Source organism: Oncorhynchus mykiss, chromosome 21, assembly GCF_057628025.1.
Source record: "Oncorhynchus mykiss isolate SJ-2025 chromosome 21, ASM5762802v1, whole genome shotgun sequence".
Lineage (NCBI taxonomy): Eukaryota > Metazoa > Chordata > Actinopteri > Salmoniformes > Salmonidae > Oncorhynchus > Oncorhynchus mykiss.
The window spans coordinates 45312501-45325810 of NC_143042.1; the positions used below are offsets into that span (position 1 = coordinate 45312501).

General features: G+C 40.6%; 1 long non-coding RNA gene across 2 annotated transcripts in view; it reads right to left on the bottom strand.

Annotated features, from left to right (window-relative positions):
* LOC110500944 (uncharacterized) overlaps positions 1 to 12210 on the bottom strand; it is a 25665-nt gene extending 13455 nt beyond the window's left edge. The window contains exons 1-2 of one of the 2 annotated variants that reach the window (XR_002470182.3): positions 12072 to 12210; positions 10146 to 10268 (exon numbers count right to left, since the gene is read on the bottom strand). This is a non-coding gene — a long non-coding RNA (uncharacterized LOC110500944). The remainder of the gene's footprint in view (positions 1 to 10145; positions 10269 to 12071) is intronic. The other variant, XR_016490359.1, reaches the window with a different exon arrangement.
* Between the last annotated feature and the right edge of the window lie 1100 nt (positions 12211 to 13310).

Genomic DNA, 13310 nt, shown 5'->3' on the forward strand with positions numbered 1-13310 from the left:
CCCCCCCCCCCCCCCCCCACAACGAGAAAGCAGTTGTCTGTATGAGCTTCAGTGTATTAGCACAGTCCCTCCCATGCCTATTTAGTTATTCGCTCTGAAAACCAGAGGTCACTGAGAAATCATCCTCCACAGATTTCAACGTGTCATTCTGCAAAGAGACTAAATGTACACAGGCCTATGCGCTGAGGGGCTGAGTTCAGAGGATGAAGTGCTGTACAGTACGTGATGCATTTGATGTTGGGAGGACACATATGGCAGCTCTTGCTTTAGCCCCTGTGGCTTATTCAGACAGGCAAACCTCTGCACCGTCTGTTCAGTCATGACACAGTCACAGCTACGGGCTGCCTCGGGAACATTCAGGCCAATCAAATGCATGAACACTAACATTTGACATCAACTGTGAATCAGTGAGCCGACTATGTATTATTTACATTTTAGTAATTTACCAGACACTCTTATCCAGAGCGCCTTACAGGAGCAATTAGTGTTAGGGCACATCGACAGATTTCTCACCTAGTCGACTCTATTATAGATGACATGACACCTGTCATAATCCTTATCATAGCTCATGTCAGTTTATGACAATTTACTTGTAATTTGTTGCAAGGCATTTTAGGAAGCTTGCCAGGTGAATAGTATATGCCTTTTTCCCAAAATAACAAGTATGTCTACACCACATATCCATTCCCAATCGTTCAATCTCTAAGACACTGGATTAGATCCAAAGTCATTTCAGATTCATTCCAGTCATTCCATAGCAGAATGTTGTCATTATGTTAAAAAAAACAAAGCACATTATTGTCTGGCACTGATTTATTTAAAGCCAGTGAAGAAAGAGACAAGACTGATATCATCACGATCTTAAAGCTTTTACACATGTCAAGATATTGAGAACGCTAAACCCTAAAGCCAAAGCAAGAAACTGAACATGAATGGGGGCTGTAATAGAACACTGTTGGTGACATGCCAGAATATTCTGCGTTCTCCAACAATTATGAATACAACCTGATGTAGAAAAGCCAAAATATAAATACTGCAGGCACTGGCATTCCCCAAAAAGAGGATCCAGTTTTAGCAGACACTGTAAATCTTTGTCAGACAGACTGTTGACACATGATCTCCGATCTCAGTGCATCACAGGACTCCGTCTGATGCCAAGTCCACCACAACAAGAGGTCACCAAAGTGGCTCTAGTGAAAAGTGACCGAATGTCTGCCTGGAATCAATAAAACCGCTTGTAAAATGTAATACATGTCTGACAAAAAACGTAATAAGATAAGGTAAGTAATCACTTTATATTTTGCACATTGACACTACCAATAAAGGCTAATCATCTACTTTCTAGGTGTTTTATACAGTCAGCATTTATTCATTATTGCTCTGTGGGAAAAGTGCACACTCTTGAGTGTTCAGTACAATGCATAGCCTAAAGAAATACAAATGTACTGTATTCAAAAGCAAGCATAATGTTCACAAGCATGTATGTGGAAGGATAATGTGCTATGTAAGTGCGTGAGAACTTCTGTGATCAAAAAGGGCTGGAACACCATTGGCCTCAGGGCCGGATCCAATTGAATTGAATATTTAATGCACAAGTACATTCATGCAGAGGCAAAAAGCACTCCCTATTGACCAAAAGTGTTTAATGTATATAGGACTCTATTGCAAAACACCATAACCCACATCGTAGTTCTATTAATAAGGAATTCAGCTTATTTACCGTACCAAAATGGCTGTGTATTGTAATACAATTTTTTTAGGGGTGTATCGTATAATCCTTTAACATGCTCATGTATTATATATATACACAGCGCGCACACACACACACCAAGGATAGAGACACATTGGACTCTAGAATTCATCTCCTGCTATGTTTACTTGACTAATTGTAAATTTAATTTCTCTCAAGCATATGATCCAATGATTTACTTTTTACCTTCCGCATTTGCATTAATTACTATCTTCCCCAGTGCCCTAATGTTTCCACGACCTTCAGAGTCCATTTTTATTGTTTGAACTTCATTGGCTTCGAGGCATGGATCTATTCAACCTTGGTGAATTGGGTTGGACTGTGGATGCATGTAAATAGATTTCAAAGCGTCTGTTATTTTAAACAATGAGATACTATACTTGCTCAGTGGGCTCATTCATTGCATCTTCCTAGACAAAATGATTCACCAATGATTATAGAGTTCACTTATAAATGCTTTACAAATGCTTAACATAAAGTTACTTTGAATTGCTAGCAATAGTTATGCAACATCACATGTCACATTTACGAACCATTCATTTAGTCTTTTATAAGGAATAAATACATTCTTCCAGTTAGCCTCAATGAAGCTAGCTATACACTACTCTACAACAGCAAAGTATTATAGACTCAAGTCAGTGTTAGGATGTTTCTCTTGTTGCAAACTGATCTGAAGTGGTCGTGCCTAAGGTCCCTCAGGCCTTCTGTTGGGATAGACTGCTCCGCCTTGCTGCCGTCTGGGTTCTGTGAACTGAGTGCCCTCTCAGGTATTTGGTAAAATGTCTGGACGTATAGTACAGCATACAGCTATTGTCAGATGGAGGAAGACTGTGGTAATTTTCCTCTGGGTTTTATAGTATCCCTCTCAAGGGGGGATCTCACATGAGAATAATAGAATGTCTATGTTACAGAGAGGTAGTTTGATGCTGTGTGTTTGTCATCAGTCAAAGACTTTACTACATGTAACTCCTCACACATTCCAGCAGTATTCTATTTCCTGTGAAAAACTTTTTTGAAACCAAATTCTACCGCTAAGGTTCTCTGTAGTTTTATGCGGCTTGGGCAGACAATGGGGACTTGTCTTGAAAATGTATTTCACATTAAGAAAGGTATGAAATTGTAAAAAGTGTATTCTGAATCCACCTAACCCATAGGCCTGCTGTGTATAAACAGAGTACAATATGGCTAAATGAATCATTCATTCAAATTATACCTCTCCTTTCAGAGGGTTTGAGTGTGTTACCAATTGAAATAAGTAGGTAAACCTGAACAGGGTTAACATGTCATTGTCAGTGTTAATGTTAATCTTTCACACTTTTTAAGAGGCTCCTCTGCCAAGACGAGGGGGGTACTAAGGTCAGGTTCGGGCTTGGGGGAAAAAAATGAGGGCCCACTCATTGGAGGGCCTCGCCTTTGTCTTTGATCAGGAACAAGGAAGAAGTAGCAGAGCGTTTCAAAGACAAATCAAAACAAACGGAATAAAGACCCGAATGTCAACAAACATGGTGGATGGATCTCAGTGATCATTCAAAAGGGGGTCGCATTAGTCTCAGGGTCACGTATGGACAGGCCTTTCTGCACAGTGACCTCCGGCCGTCACGCTTCTGGAGGGAACACCAAATAAACCAATAGAAACCCACCCTCCATAAACCACCCCGGTTCATAAACCACTGGTGGTCAATCAAGCTGTAGGCGCCCTCTTTAGTTTCTCAAGGAAGTGACTTTCACAAACGAGCAGCAGCATTTCCTCTTGTTATATTTCCATTGTGGTCAGGGATCCCAACACTATTAAAGTGGAATCACCTTAACCCAGTTGGACCAGCTTTTGTTATAGTTGAGGAGTTTTCGACAACGAACGATCTGCTGGTTTTGTATGAGCTCACGCTCGACTTGGCGCATTATCTCTGCTTCACATGTTTTGCCCAAGTTTGTTCAAGGTCTTTAACAAAGAAAGTGGCTTATTATCGCCCGCTGGAGGAGTTGTCTGCACATGTACGATTCAGTAATTGCTGCCGCTGAACAAGCAGACTGAATTGGACGTGACACTGAGCCATTATTAGGAAATCAAATGCTGTTTTTGCAATTATATTAGTTTGGCTGAGCACAGTGAATCGCCCTTGCGAAGCTCATAAAAAGTTAATCTAGCCACAATCGCAGGGCTTCAGCGGTACCGCGTGAAGTACAATGAGGCCGCAGGGAGAGTTTGAGAGGAGCGACTCACAGCTCCACTTTCCACCAAACCCAGACTGGTGGTGCCTCTGAATGTGAATAGGATGGGGGGGTTGAGTGAAATGGTGGACTGGAAATGAAAGGCACATCCCCACCACAGATTTAAATGTCCAATGCAGCTGTTTTTATCTCAATATCTAATCATTTCTGGGTACCAATTACGTATCTTACTGTGATTGTTATGACTTAAAATGTTCAAAAAGAAACAAATGGCTTCTTAACAAAGAGCCATGCAAGTGGGGAGGGGAAAACTCAAATCTAGCTGTTATTGGCAGAGAGGTTTGGAGCTCTCTTTGTTATTGGTCTCCTCTTTCCATAGGGGGGTCATATTAGTTTGTAAGCCAACCCGTTTGGACGCTACAAAACTCCATCCGACCAAAACAGGCTGAAAATGTGGGCGGTCTTTTCAAACAGCTCTTACACTAAAAGGGCATTATAATACAGTGCCTTGCGAAAGTATTCGGCCCCCTTGAAATTTGCGACCTTTTGCCACATTTCAGGCTTCAAACATAAAGATATAAAACTGTATTTTTTTGTGACGAATCAACAACAAGTGGAACACAATCATGAAGTGGAACGACATTTATTGGATATTTCAAACTTTTTTAACAAATCAAAAACTGAAAAATTGGGCGTGCAAAATTATTCAGCCCCCTTAAGTTAATACTTTGTAGCGCCACCTTTTGCTGCGATTACAGCTGTAAGTCGCTTGGGGTATGTCTCTATCAGTTTTGCACATCGAGAGACTGAAATTTTTCCCCATTCCTCTTTGCAAAACAGCTCGAGCTCAGTGAGGTTGGATGGAGAGCATTTGTGAACAGCAGTTTTCAGTTCTTTCCACAGATTCTCGATTGGATTCAGGTCTGGACTTTGACTTGGCCATTCTAACACCTGGATATGTTTATTTTTGAACCATTCCATTGTAGATTTTGCTTTATGTTTTGCATCATTGTCTTGTTGGAAGACAAATCTCCGTCCCAGTCTCAGGTCTTTTGCAGACTCCATCAGGTTTTCTTCCAGAATGGTCCTGTATTTAGTTCCATCCATCTTCCCATCAATTTTAACCATCTTCCCTGTCCCTGCTGAAGAAAAGCAGGCCCAAACCATGATGCTGCCACCACCATGTTTGACAGTGGGGATGGTGTGTTCAGCTGTGTTGCTTTTACGCCAAACATAACGTTTTGCATTGTTGCCAAAAAGTTCAATTTTGGTTTCATCTGACCAGAGCACCTTCTTCCACATGTTTGGTGTGTCTCCCAGGTGGCTTGTGGCAAACTTTAAACTACACTTTTTATGGATATCTTTAAGAAATGGCTTTCTTCTTGCCACTCTTCCATAAAGGCCAGATTTGTGCAATATACGACTGATTGTTGTCCTATGGACAGAGTCTCCCACCTCAGCTGTAGATCTCTGCAGTTCATCCAGAGTGATCATGGGCCTCTTGGCTGCATCTCTGATCAGTGTTCTCCTTGTATGAGCTGAAAGTTTAGAGGGACGGCCAGGTCTTGGTAGATTTGCAGTGGTCTGATACTCCTTCCATTTCAATATTATCGCTTGCACAGTGCTCCTTGGGATGTTTAAAGCTTGGGAAATCTTTTTGTATCCAAATCCGGCTTTAAACTTCTTCACAACAGTATCTCGGACCTGCCTGGTGTGTTCCTTGTTCTTCATGATGCTCTCTGCGCTTTTAACGGACCTCTGAGACTATCACAGTGCAGGTGCATTTATACGGAGACTTGATTACACACAGGTGGATTGTATTTATCATCATTAGTCATTTAGGTCAACATTGGATCATTCAGAGATCCTCACTGAACTTCTGGAGAGAGTTTGCTGCATTGAAAGTAAAGGGGCTGAATAATTTTGCACGCCCAATTTTTCAGTTTTTGATTTGTTAAAAAAGTTTGAAATATCCAATAAATGTCGTTTCACTTCATGATTGTGTCCCACTTGTTGTTGATTCTTTACAAACAAATACAGTTTTATATCTTTATGTTTGAAGTCTGAAATGTGGCAAAAGGTCGCAAAGTTCAAGGGGGCCGAATACTTTCGCAAGGCACTGTATATGGAGACTGTTTGTTTGTTTTTACTGAGTTCATCACATTCTTATAAACAAGAAAGTGTTAGGGCATAGCCTCTGCACACCAAAATTAGAAAACATGAAGTCACAACTTATTATAAACATGACCTGATTGTACCATAAATGATTATTTTGTTTTTACATCCCTAGTAGGTCGACAGTACTCTATTTATCAATGTGATCCTGGGACTGGCCACCCCTCAGCCTGGTTCCTCTCTAGGTTTCTTCCTAGGTTTTGGCCTTTCTAGGGAGTTTTTCCAAGCCACCGTGCTTCTACACCTGCATTGCTTGCTGTTTGGGGTTTTAGGCTGGGTTTCTGTACAGCACTTTGAGAGCACTTTTTACATCAGCTGATATATAAATACATTTGATTTGATTTGATCCTCGCATTGAATCTAAATACCAATAGTGAAATATGTCATAGTTTTCCTGAAAGCTCTAACTATCTAGACAGTTGTGTTTATAATTAATCCTAATGTAGACATGGCTTGGGGAGAGACAACTGCTTTGGGAATAAAAGCAGCAGATTCACTGAACTGCACCAAAGCATTACTTTGCAATAGCCTCTACCGGCCTAAGCAGCCTGATGCTAATATAACATGGCAGTATAGGGCAGCTCCACGCAACTTTCTCAAGCCTTCCTAAGTAATTGGTGAACCAGGACCCCACCTCACATGGGTTGCTGGGGGAGGGCAGGTCCCATACAGTATTGTCCTCAGACCCACTAGGAGGCATGTGACCTTCCCATAACTCCCTCTCTCTTAGTTAGAGAGGAAAGGAAGGCCTTGGCTGACATCATGCCCTTGAGATTGCAGTTTGAACAGTGCACACTGTTCAGTTCGTCTTGAGCATCAGTTCAGTCAGACGGACAGGACCAGCCCATCAATGCCAGTGTAGGCCGACAGTAAAAGTAAATCTGCCTGCAGTGCTTCTGTGTCTACTGTGTCCACCAGTGGAGGCTCCTCAGAGGAGGAAGGGGAGGACCATCCTCAGTGAATTTCATAAATACACAGTGAAACATTAAAAAGGTTATCCTTTTTAGATAAAACTATACAAAATATATTCACGTCAACAAATAATTGATTAAAATGCAGTTTTGCATTTAAGGTCTACAGTAGCCTCAACAGCACTCTGTAGGGTAGCACCATGGTGTAGTCAGAGGACAGCTAGCTTCTGTCCCAGTGGCAGAACTAGAGTTTTATACATGGGGTGGCCAGGGAGTTGCCAAGGCTACTTCAGGGGGTCCATAGACCATGACAAAAAATGTGTGTGTAACCCTAACCTGGCATCTAAGGAGCATGAATGAATCCTATGATTTCTGATTAGAGGTAGAAGTGATAATTCACTGAACCCAGAGTTCTTCAATGTGGCAGATAGTGTGGTCCAAAAGAGTTACTTCAATAGAATTCTTTAACATACTATGAATAGTCAGTGTCTCTAAATCGGAACTGCAGCTCAATTTCTTACACACACACACACACACACACAGACATACTGGAGAGACTTGGGTTACTCTGTTTTCGTGAATATATCATCTGGGTCTATGTTGAACATCCAAAATAGTTTCAGAAAATAAAGCTCAAGCACCAAGGAGATAAGATTGCATTTGTGTGTTGCATAAATTGCAGAGTTAATTTACAAAAAAAGTTAATTTACAAAAAAAACACACTGCAATTTGATACACCAGGTATCAAGCAGAAATTGACTTGAAAAGTAAAAAAAAAAACATAAATTTTACGAACTTACAGTGTCATATTTATGCTCATATACATTATGTTAACTAATGGCAAAGAAACGTTTTGGAATTGGCCTAATCAAGACCAAATTAAATCTGTGTGACATGATACCCTTTGGATTTATCATTTTAGAATGTCAGTGTACTAGCTAGTACAGCCTCAGCCTCCAGTATTTATGCTGCAGTACTTTATGTGTTGGGGGGCTAGGGTCAGTTTGTTATATCTGGAGTACTTCTCCTGTCCTATTCGGTGTCCTGTGTGAATCTAAGTGTGCGTTCTCTAATTCTCTCCTTCTCTCTTTCTTTCTCTCTCTCGGAGGACCTGAGCCCTAGGACCATGCCCCAGGAATACCTGATATGATGACTCCTTGCTGTCCCCAGTCCACCTGACCGTGCTGCTGCTCCAGTTTCAACTGTTCTGCCTTACTATTATTCGACCATGCTGGTCATTTATGAACATTTGAACATCTTGGCCATGTTCTGTTATAATCTCCACCCGGCACAGCCAGAAGAGGACTGGCCACCCAACATAGCCTGGTTCCTCTCTAGGTTTCTTCCTAGGTTTTGGCCTTTCTAGGGAGTTTTTCCTAGCCACCGTGCTTCTACACCTGCATTGCTTGCTGTTTGGGGTTTTAGGCTGGGTTTCTGTAAATATATCTGAGAAAGAAGGCCCCTTACCTCCACTGATCTTTCGCCATTATTTTCAAGTGTGATATCCTGTGGAAGCCTGTCCCTCAGATTATGGCATGCCGAATACATTTCAACTCAGTTTTTTACAATTCCTGACATTTAATACGAGTAAAAATTCCCTGTCTTAGGTCAGTTATGATCACCACTTTATTTTATGAATGTGAAATGTCAGAATAATAGTGGAGATAATGATTTACTTCAGCTTTTATTTCTGTTATCACATTCCCAGTGGGTCAGAAGTTTACATACCAAATACTAATTGAGTGTAGCATTGCCTTTAAATGGTTTAACTTGGGTCAAACGTTTTGGATAGCCTTCCACAAGCTTCCCACAATAAATTGGGTGAATTTTGGCCCATTCCTCCTGACAGAGCTGGTGTAACTGAGTCAGGTTTGTAGGCCTCCTTGCTCGCACACGCTTTTTCAGTTCTGCCCATATATTGTCTATAGTTTTGAGGTCAGGGCTTTGTGATGGTCACTCCAATTCCTTGACTTTGTTGGCCTTAAGCCATTTTGCCACAACTTTGGAAGTATGCTTGGGGTCATTGTCTATTTGGAAGACCCATTTGCAACCAAGCATTAACTTCTTGACTGATGTCTTCAGATGTGGCTTCAAAATATCCACATAATTTTCCATCCTCATGATGCCATCTATTTTGTGAAGTGCACCAGTCCCTCCTGCAGCAAAGCACCCCCACAACATGATGCTGCCACCCCCGTGCTTCACGGCTGGGATGGTGTTCTTCAACTTGCAAGCCTCCCCCTTTTTCCTCCAAACATAATGATGGTCATTATGGCCAAACAGTTCTATTTTTGTTTCATCAGGCCAGAGAACATTTCTCCAAAAAGTACGATCTTTGTCCCCATGTGCAGTTGCAAACCGTAGTCTGGCTTTTCTATGGTGGTTTTGGAGCAGTGGCTTCTTCCATGCTGAGCGGCCTTGCTGTCAATATAGGACTAGTTTTACTGTGCATATAGATACTTTGTACCTGTTTCTTCCAGCATCTTCACAAGGTCCTTTGCTGTTGTTCTGGGATTGATTTGCACTTTTCGCACCAAAGTGCGTTCATCTCTAGGAGAGAAAACGTGTCACCTCCTGAGCGGTATGACGGCAGTGTGGTCCCATGGTGTTTATACTTGCGTATTATTGTTTATACAGATGAACGTGGTACCTTCAGACGTTTGGAAATTGCTCCCAAGGATGAACCTGACTTGTGGAGGTCTACAAATCTTTTTCTGAAGTCTTGGCTGATTTCTTTTGATTTTTCCCATGATGTCAAGCAAAGAGGCACTGAGTTTGAAGGTAGGCCTTGAAATACATCCACAGGTACACCTCCACGTGACTCAAATGATGTCAATTAGCCTATCAGAAGCTTCTAAAGCCATGGCATCATTTTCTGGAATTTTCCAAGCTGTTAAAGGCACTGTCAACTTAGTGTATGTAAACTTCTGACCCACTGGAATTGTGATACAGTACATTATAAGTGAAATAATCTGTCAGTAAACAATTGTTGGAAAAATTACTTGTGTCATGCACAAAGTAGATGTCCTAACTGACTTGCCAAAACTATAGTTTGTTAACAATACATTTGTGGAGTGGTTGAAAAACGGGTTTTAATGACTACAACCTAAGTGTATGTAAACTTCCGACTTCAACTGTACCTGCATGCCCACCTTACATCCGCAAGTCTCTGTAGTTCTGGGCTACTGCTGTGGATACAGCTCTTTCTGAACTGCAAGCCACTTGAGATGAACGTACGAGCCAGATACATAGTTGTAAAGCTTCTGCAGGAGAGCAAAAAAAGATTTTACAGCATCGACAAGAACCAAATTCAAACAATGCTCATTACAGTGCACATAAAATGTTCATCTTGCACTGTTTTTAATCCGTGCAAACACACAAATGGTTTCCGCTCATGACTGATGCATCGTCATAGCCTTGCCCCACAAGATTATTTCTGTAGTCCAGACCATGTTTTTCAAGGCAATCAATTATCATTTTTGTGAGACCTGCTGCATCTAAGATTTCGGCTGACTGAAAGTGTAAAAAGCTTTCATGGATGGCCCCGTTGTAACAGTACCTCACAACTAAAGACATTTGTTCTTTTTTCTTTCAATCTTTTGTTTCATCTGCAATTACACTAAAAACGTATTATTTCACTTTGTACCATCTCAGCAAAGCCCTCAAGAACTTCATTCTAGATTTGGTGGCTTGTGTACTTAGCATTGCCACATGTATTCATCCTTTTCTCTATGCTATATCTATATCTCTATGCTTTGCTATTTGTAAAAAAAAAATGGCCCTTGTTGTGAGTCATCAGACTCTCGATGACCTCTCTGCGCTATATTTTGAGTGGCAGTTAATAGGAGTACATCTGCAATTTCTTTAATGTAAGTACAGCTTTCCTCCACTTTCTTTTTCCGGTCCTCATTTATGACATCTATCATTGATAAGTTGCTTGTCAATAGCCCTTTTATGCTGATTCCAAGCATACATAGCATTGATATGATGCTCTGCCTTCGAATGGAGCTTAAATCCAGAATCTTTAAACAGCGCCTTTTTCCAGTTAAAAAAACCTGACTGTGATGTGAAGGCAGATTCAGGTGTATTGGACAGACAAAATGCCTACAGGTGAAACAGTAAGTCAAATCTTGACTTACAGAATATTCAAGCCATGAATTGTCCTTATACCAGGAGCTGTTGAAAGCCCTTTTCCTAGTATCATGCAGTGTTCTGGGAATTGTTTTCAAATCCAGCTGTATTTGTTCTCTGGATCTTGAAATGTCTGAAATACACGTTAAATAATGTGTCATATCTCTATGGAAATGTATAATTAAGGGATCCACTAGATTAGATACTAACAGCTGCTATCTAAAATGTGTAGTTTAAAGGATAGGCCTGGCCTACCATTGGGTCCTTTTGGAACAGAAGTCTAATATCTCACCCTTTCTTTTCATGTTTAATTGACCCTATGCAAAAAATAATAAGACTTTCTATGGTTACATCTAAGCATCCAATTACCCACATTTTAGTCCAATCTAAATCTTAATTACAAATCCCCATGGTCATGACTGTATCTTAATATCAACTACCAGCCTAAGTTACTAGTTAGACCATGTCTAGCCCTACTCTGCAGTAAGTAATTTATCAAGCTATAATTTCTTACACCTTTACGATAACAAACAGGCTATCTGCAAAATGTGGGAATCTTTTGAGTAACGTTAACAGATTGACAATTGTTTCTTTTGAGTTCAAGTACGGAAATCTAACTGAGTTAATGGATTTCAAATTGCTGAATGTTAACTTGCTGAACACTGACAGCTGTAGCCTATAGACAGCTGTAGCCTACTAGTTACCCCACATTAACTAAACATTAATATACTGTAACTTACAACACTGAACTGTATATGAGTGTATTACTAGCACAGATGTAAACATAATGTTAGGTTAAATTGGGAACCGATCTCTCTTATCTGATTAACTGCCTGCTAATGGAGCCAAAGGTCTAACATTAACTTATACAGCGACTCAACTTTCATCAAAGTTGTTCAGGAAACCTAAACCTGATGCTAAACCTTAAAACTTACTTCAAATATGATGCTTTTGCCAATCGTGAAAAGAGCTTGTGGAGCTGTGGAAATATTCTCTCTTCTTCTGTATGTTCTTCTTATTCTTCTGTATCTCACAACCAACTTTAATATTCTCTCTTCCTCGATTTGAAAAATGCGCCGCCGAAGGTCAAAATAAATGCTTCTTTCAATCAGCATCAAACTGCCAGTAGCGAATTAAATTTTGGGGTGGCACCCGGGATGGCCAATCAGATGTCAGGGGTGTCCGGACACCCCTCTGGCTCCGCCCCTGTTCTGTCCTCCTCTGGGTACATTGACTTCAATACAAACCTTTGAGGCTCATGATTATCACCCACTTCCAAAGACTTACACAGTAATAATAAACATCCTCCAACCTGTCAGAGCTCTTGCAACATGAACTGACATGTTGTCCACCCAATCAAAGGATCAGAGAATGAATCCAATACTGAAAGCATAAGTTACAGCTAGCTAGCAGTGCTCTTCATAACATGTGGTGAGTAGCTGACTCAAAGAGAGAGAAAGACAATAGCTGAAAAGGTTTGAACACATTTATTTATTCAAAAATGGAGCAAGAGTGAGAGAGATAAATAGATATATTTTGTCATTTCTTTTCACTTTCTTAGCTAGCAAATGCAGCTAGCTAGTTTACCCTACCTATTCAAACACCCAGGCCAAATAAAGAGATGCTATGTTAGTCAGCTGGCTATGACTATCCAAAACTGAAACTCGTCCAAGTCAAGATAAGCTTTTGGTTTGACTACTTTATTGCCACCGGGGCCCGTCGGTGTAACTGCTAAACTGCTTACACTGTACTGCAAGATTGTAGAGGGTTTACTAACGTGTTAGTTCTATTAGCTAAGTTGACAACAACATTAATTTAGCTAATATGGTGACAACAATGTAAGCTGTGTGTAGCGGTTATGATTTGAATGTTTGGCTTGGAAAGTTTTTTTTGCCTCATCACAGACAGCTGATGTGTTGTGCATTGAATTCCACAAGCGAAGGGAAAATGTGAGAGGAGGAGAGCACATAGATGAGAGAAGGAATACAACAAGCTGTTTGTATTTGGCTATGAAAGTGAAGCATTTGTGTGTGATCAGGGATGTATTCATTCCGACAATTCTGTTGAAAAACGTTTCTTAAACTGAAGCAAACAGAATGAAACGGGAAAAAACATAACGTAATTTGTCCAATAGAAACTCTCAAAACTCACCTCAAATCTTTATTTTGACCTGT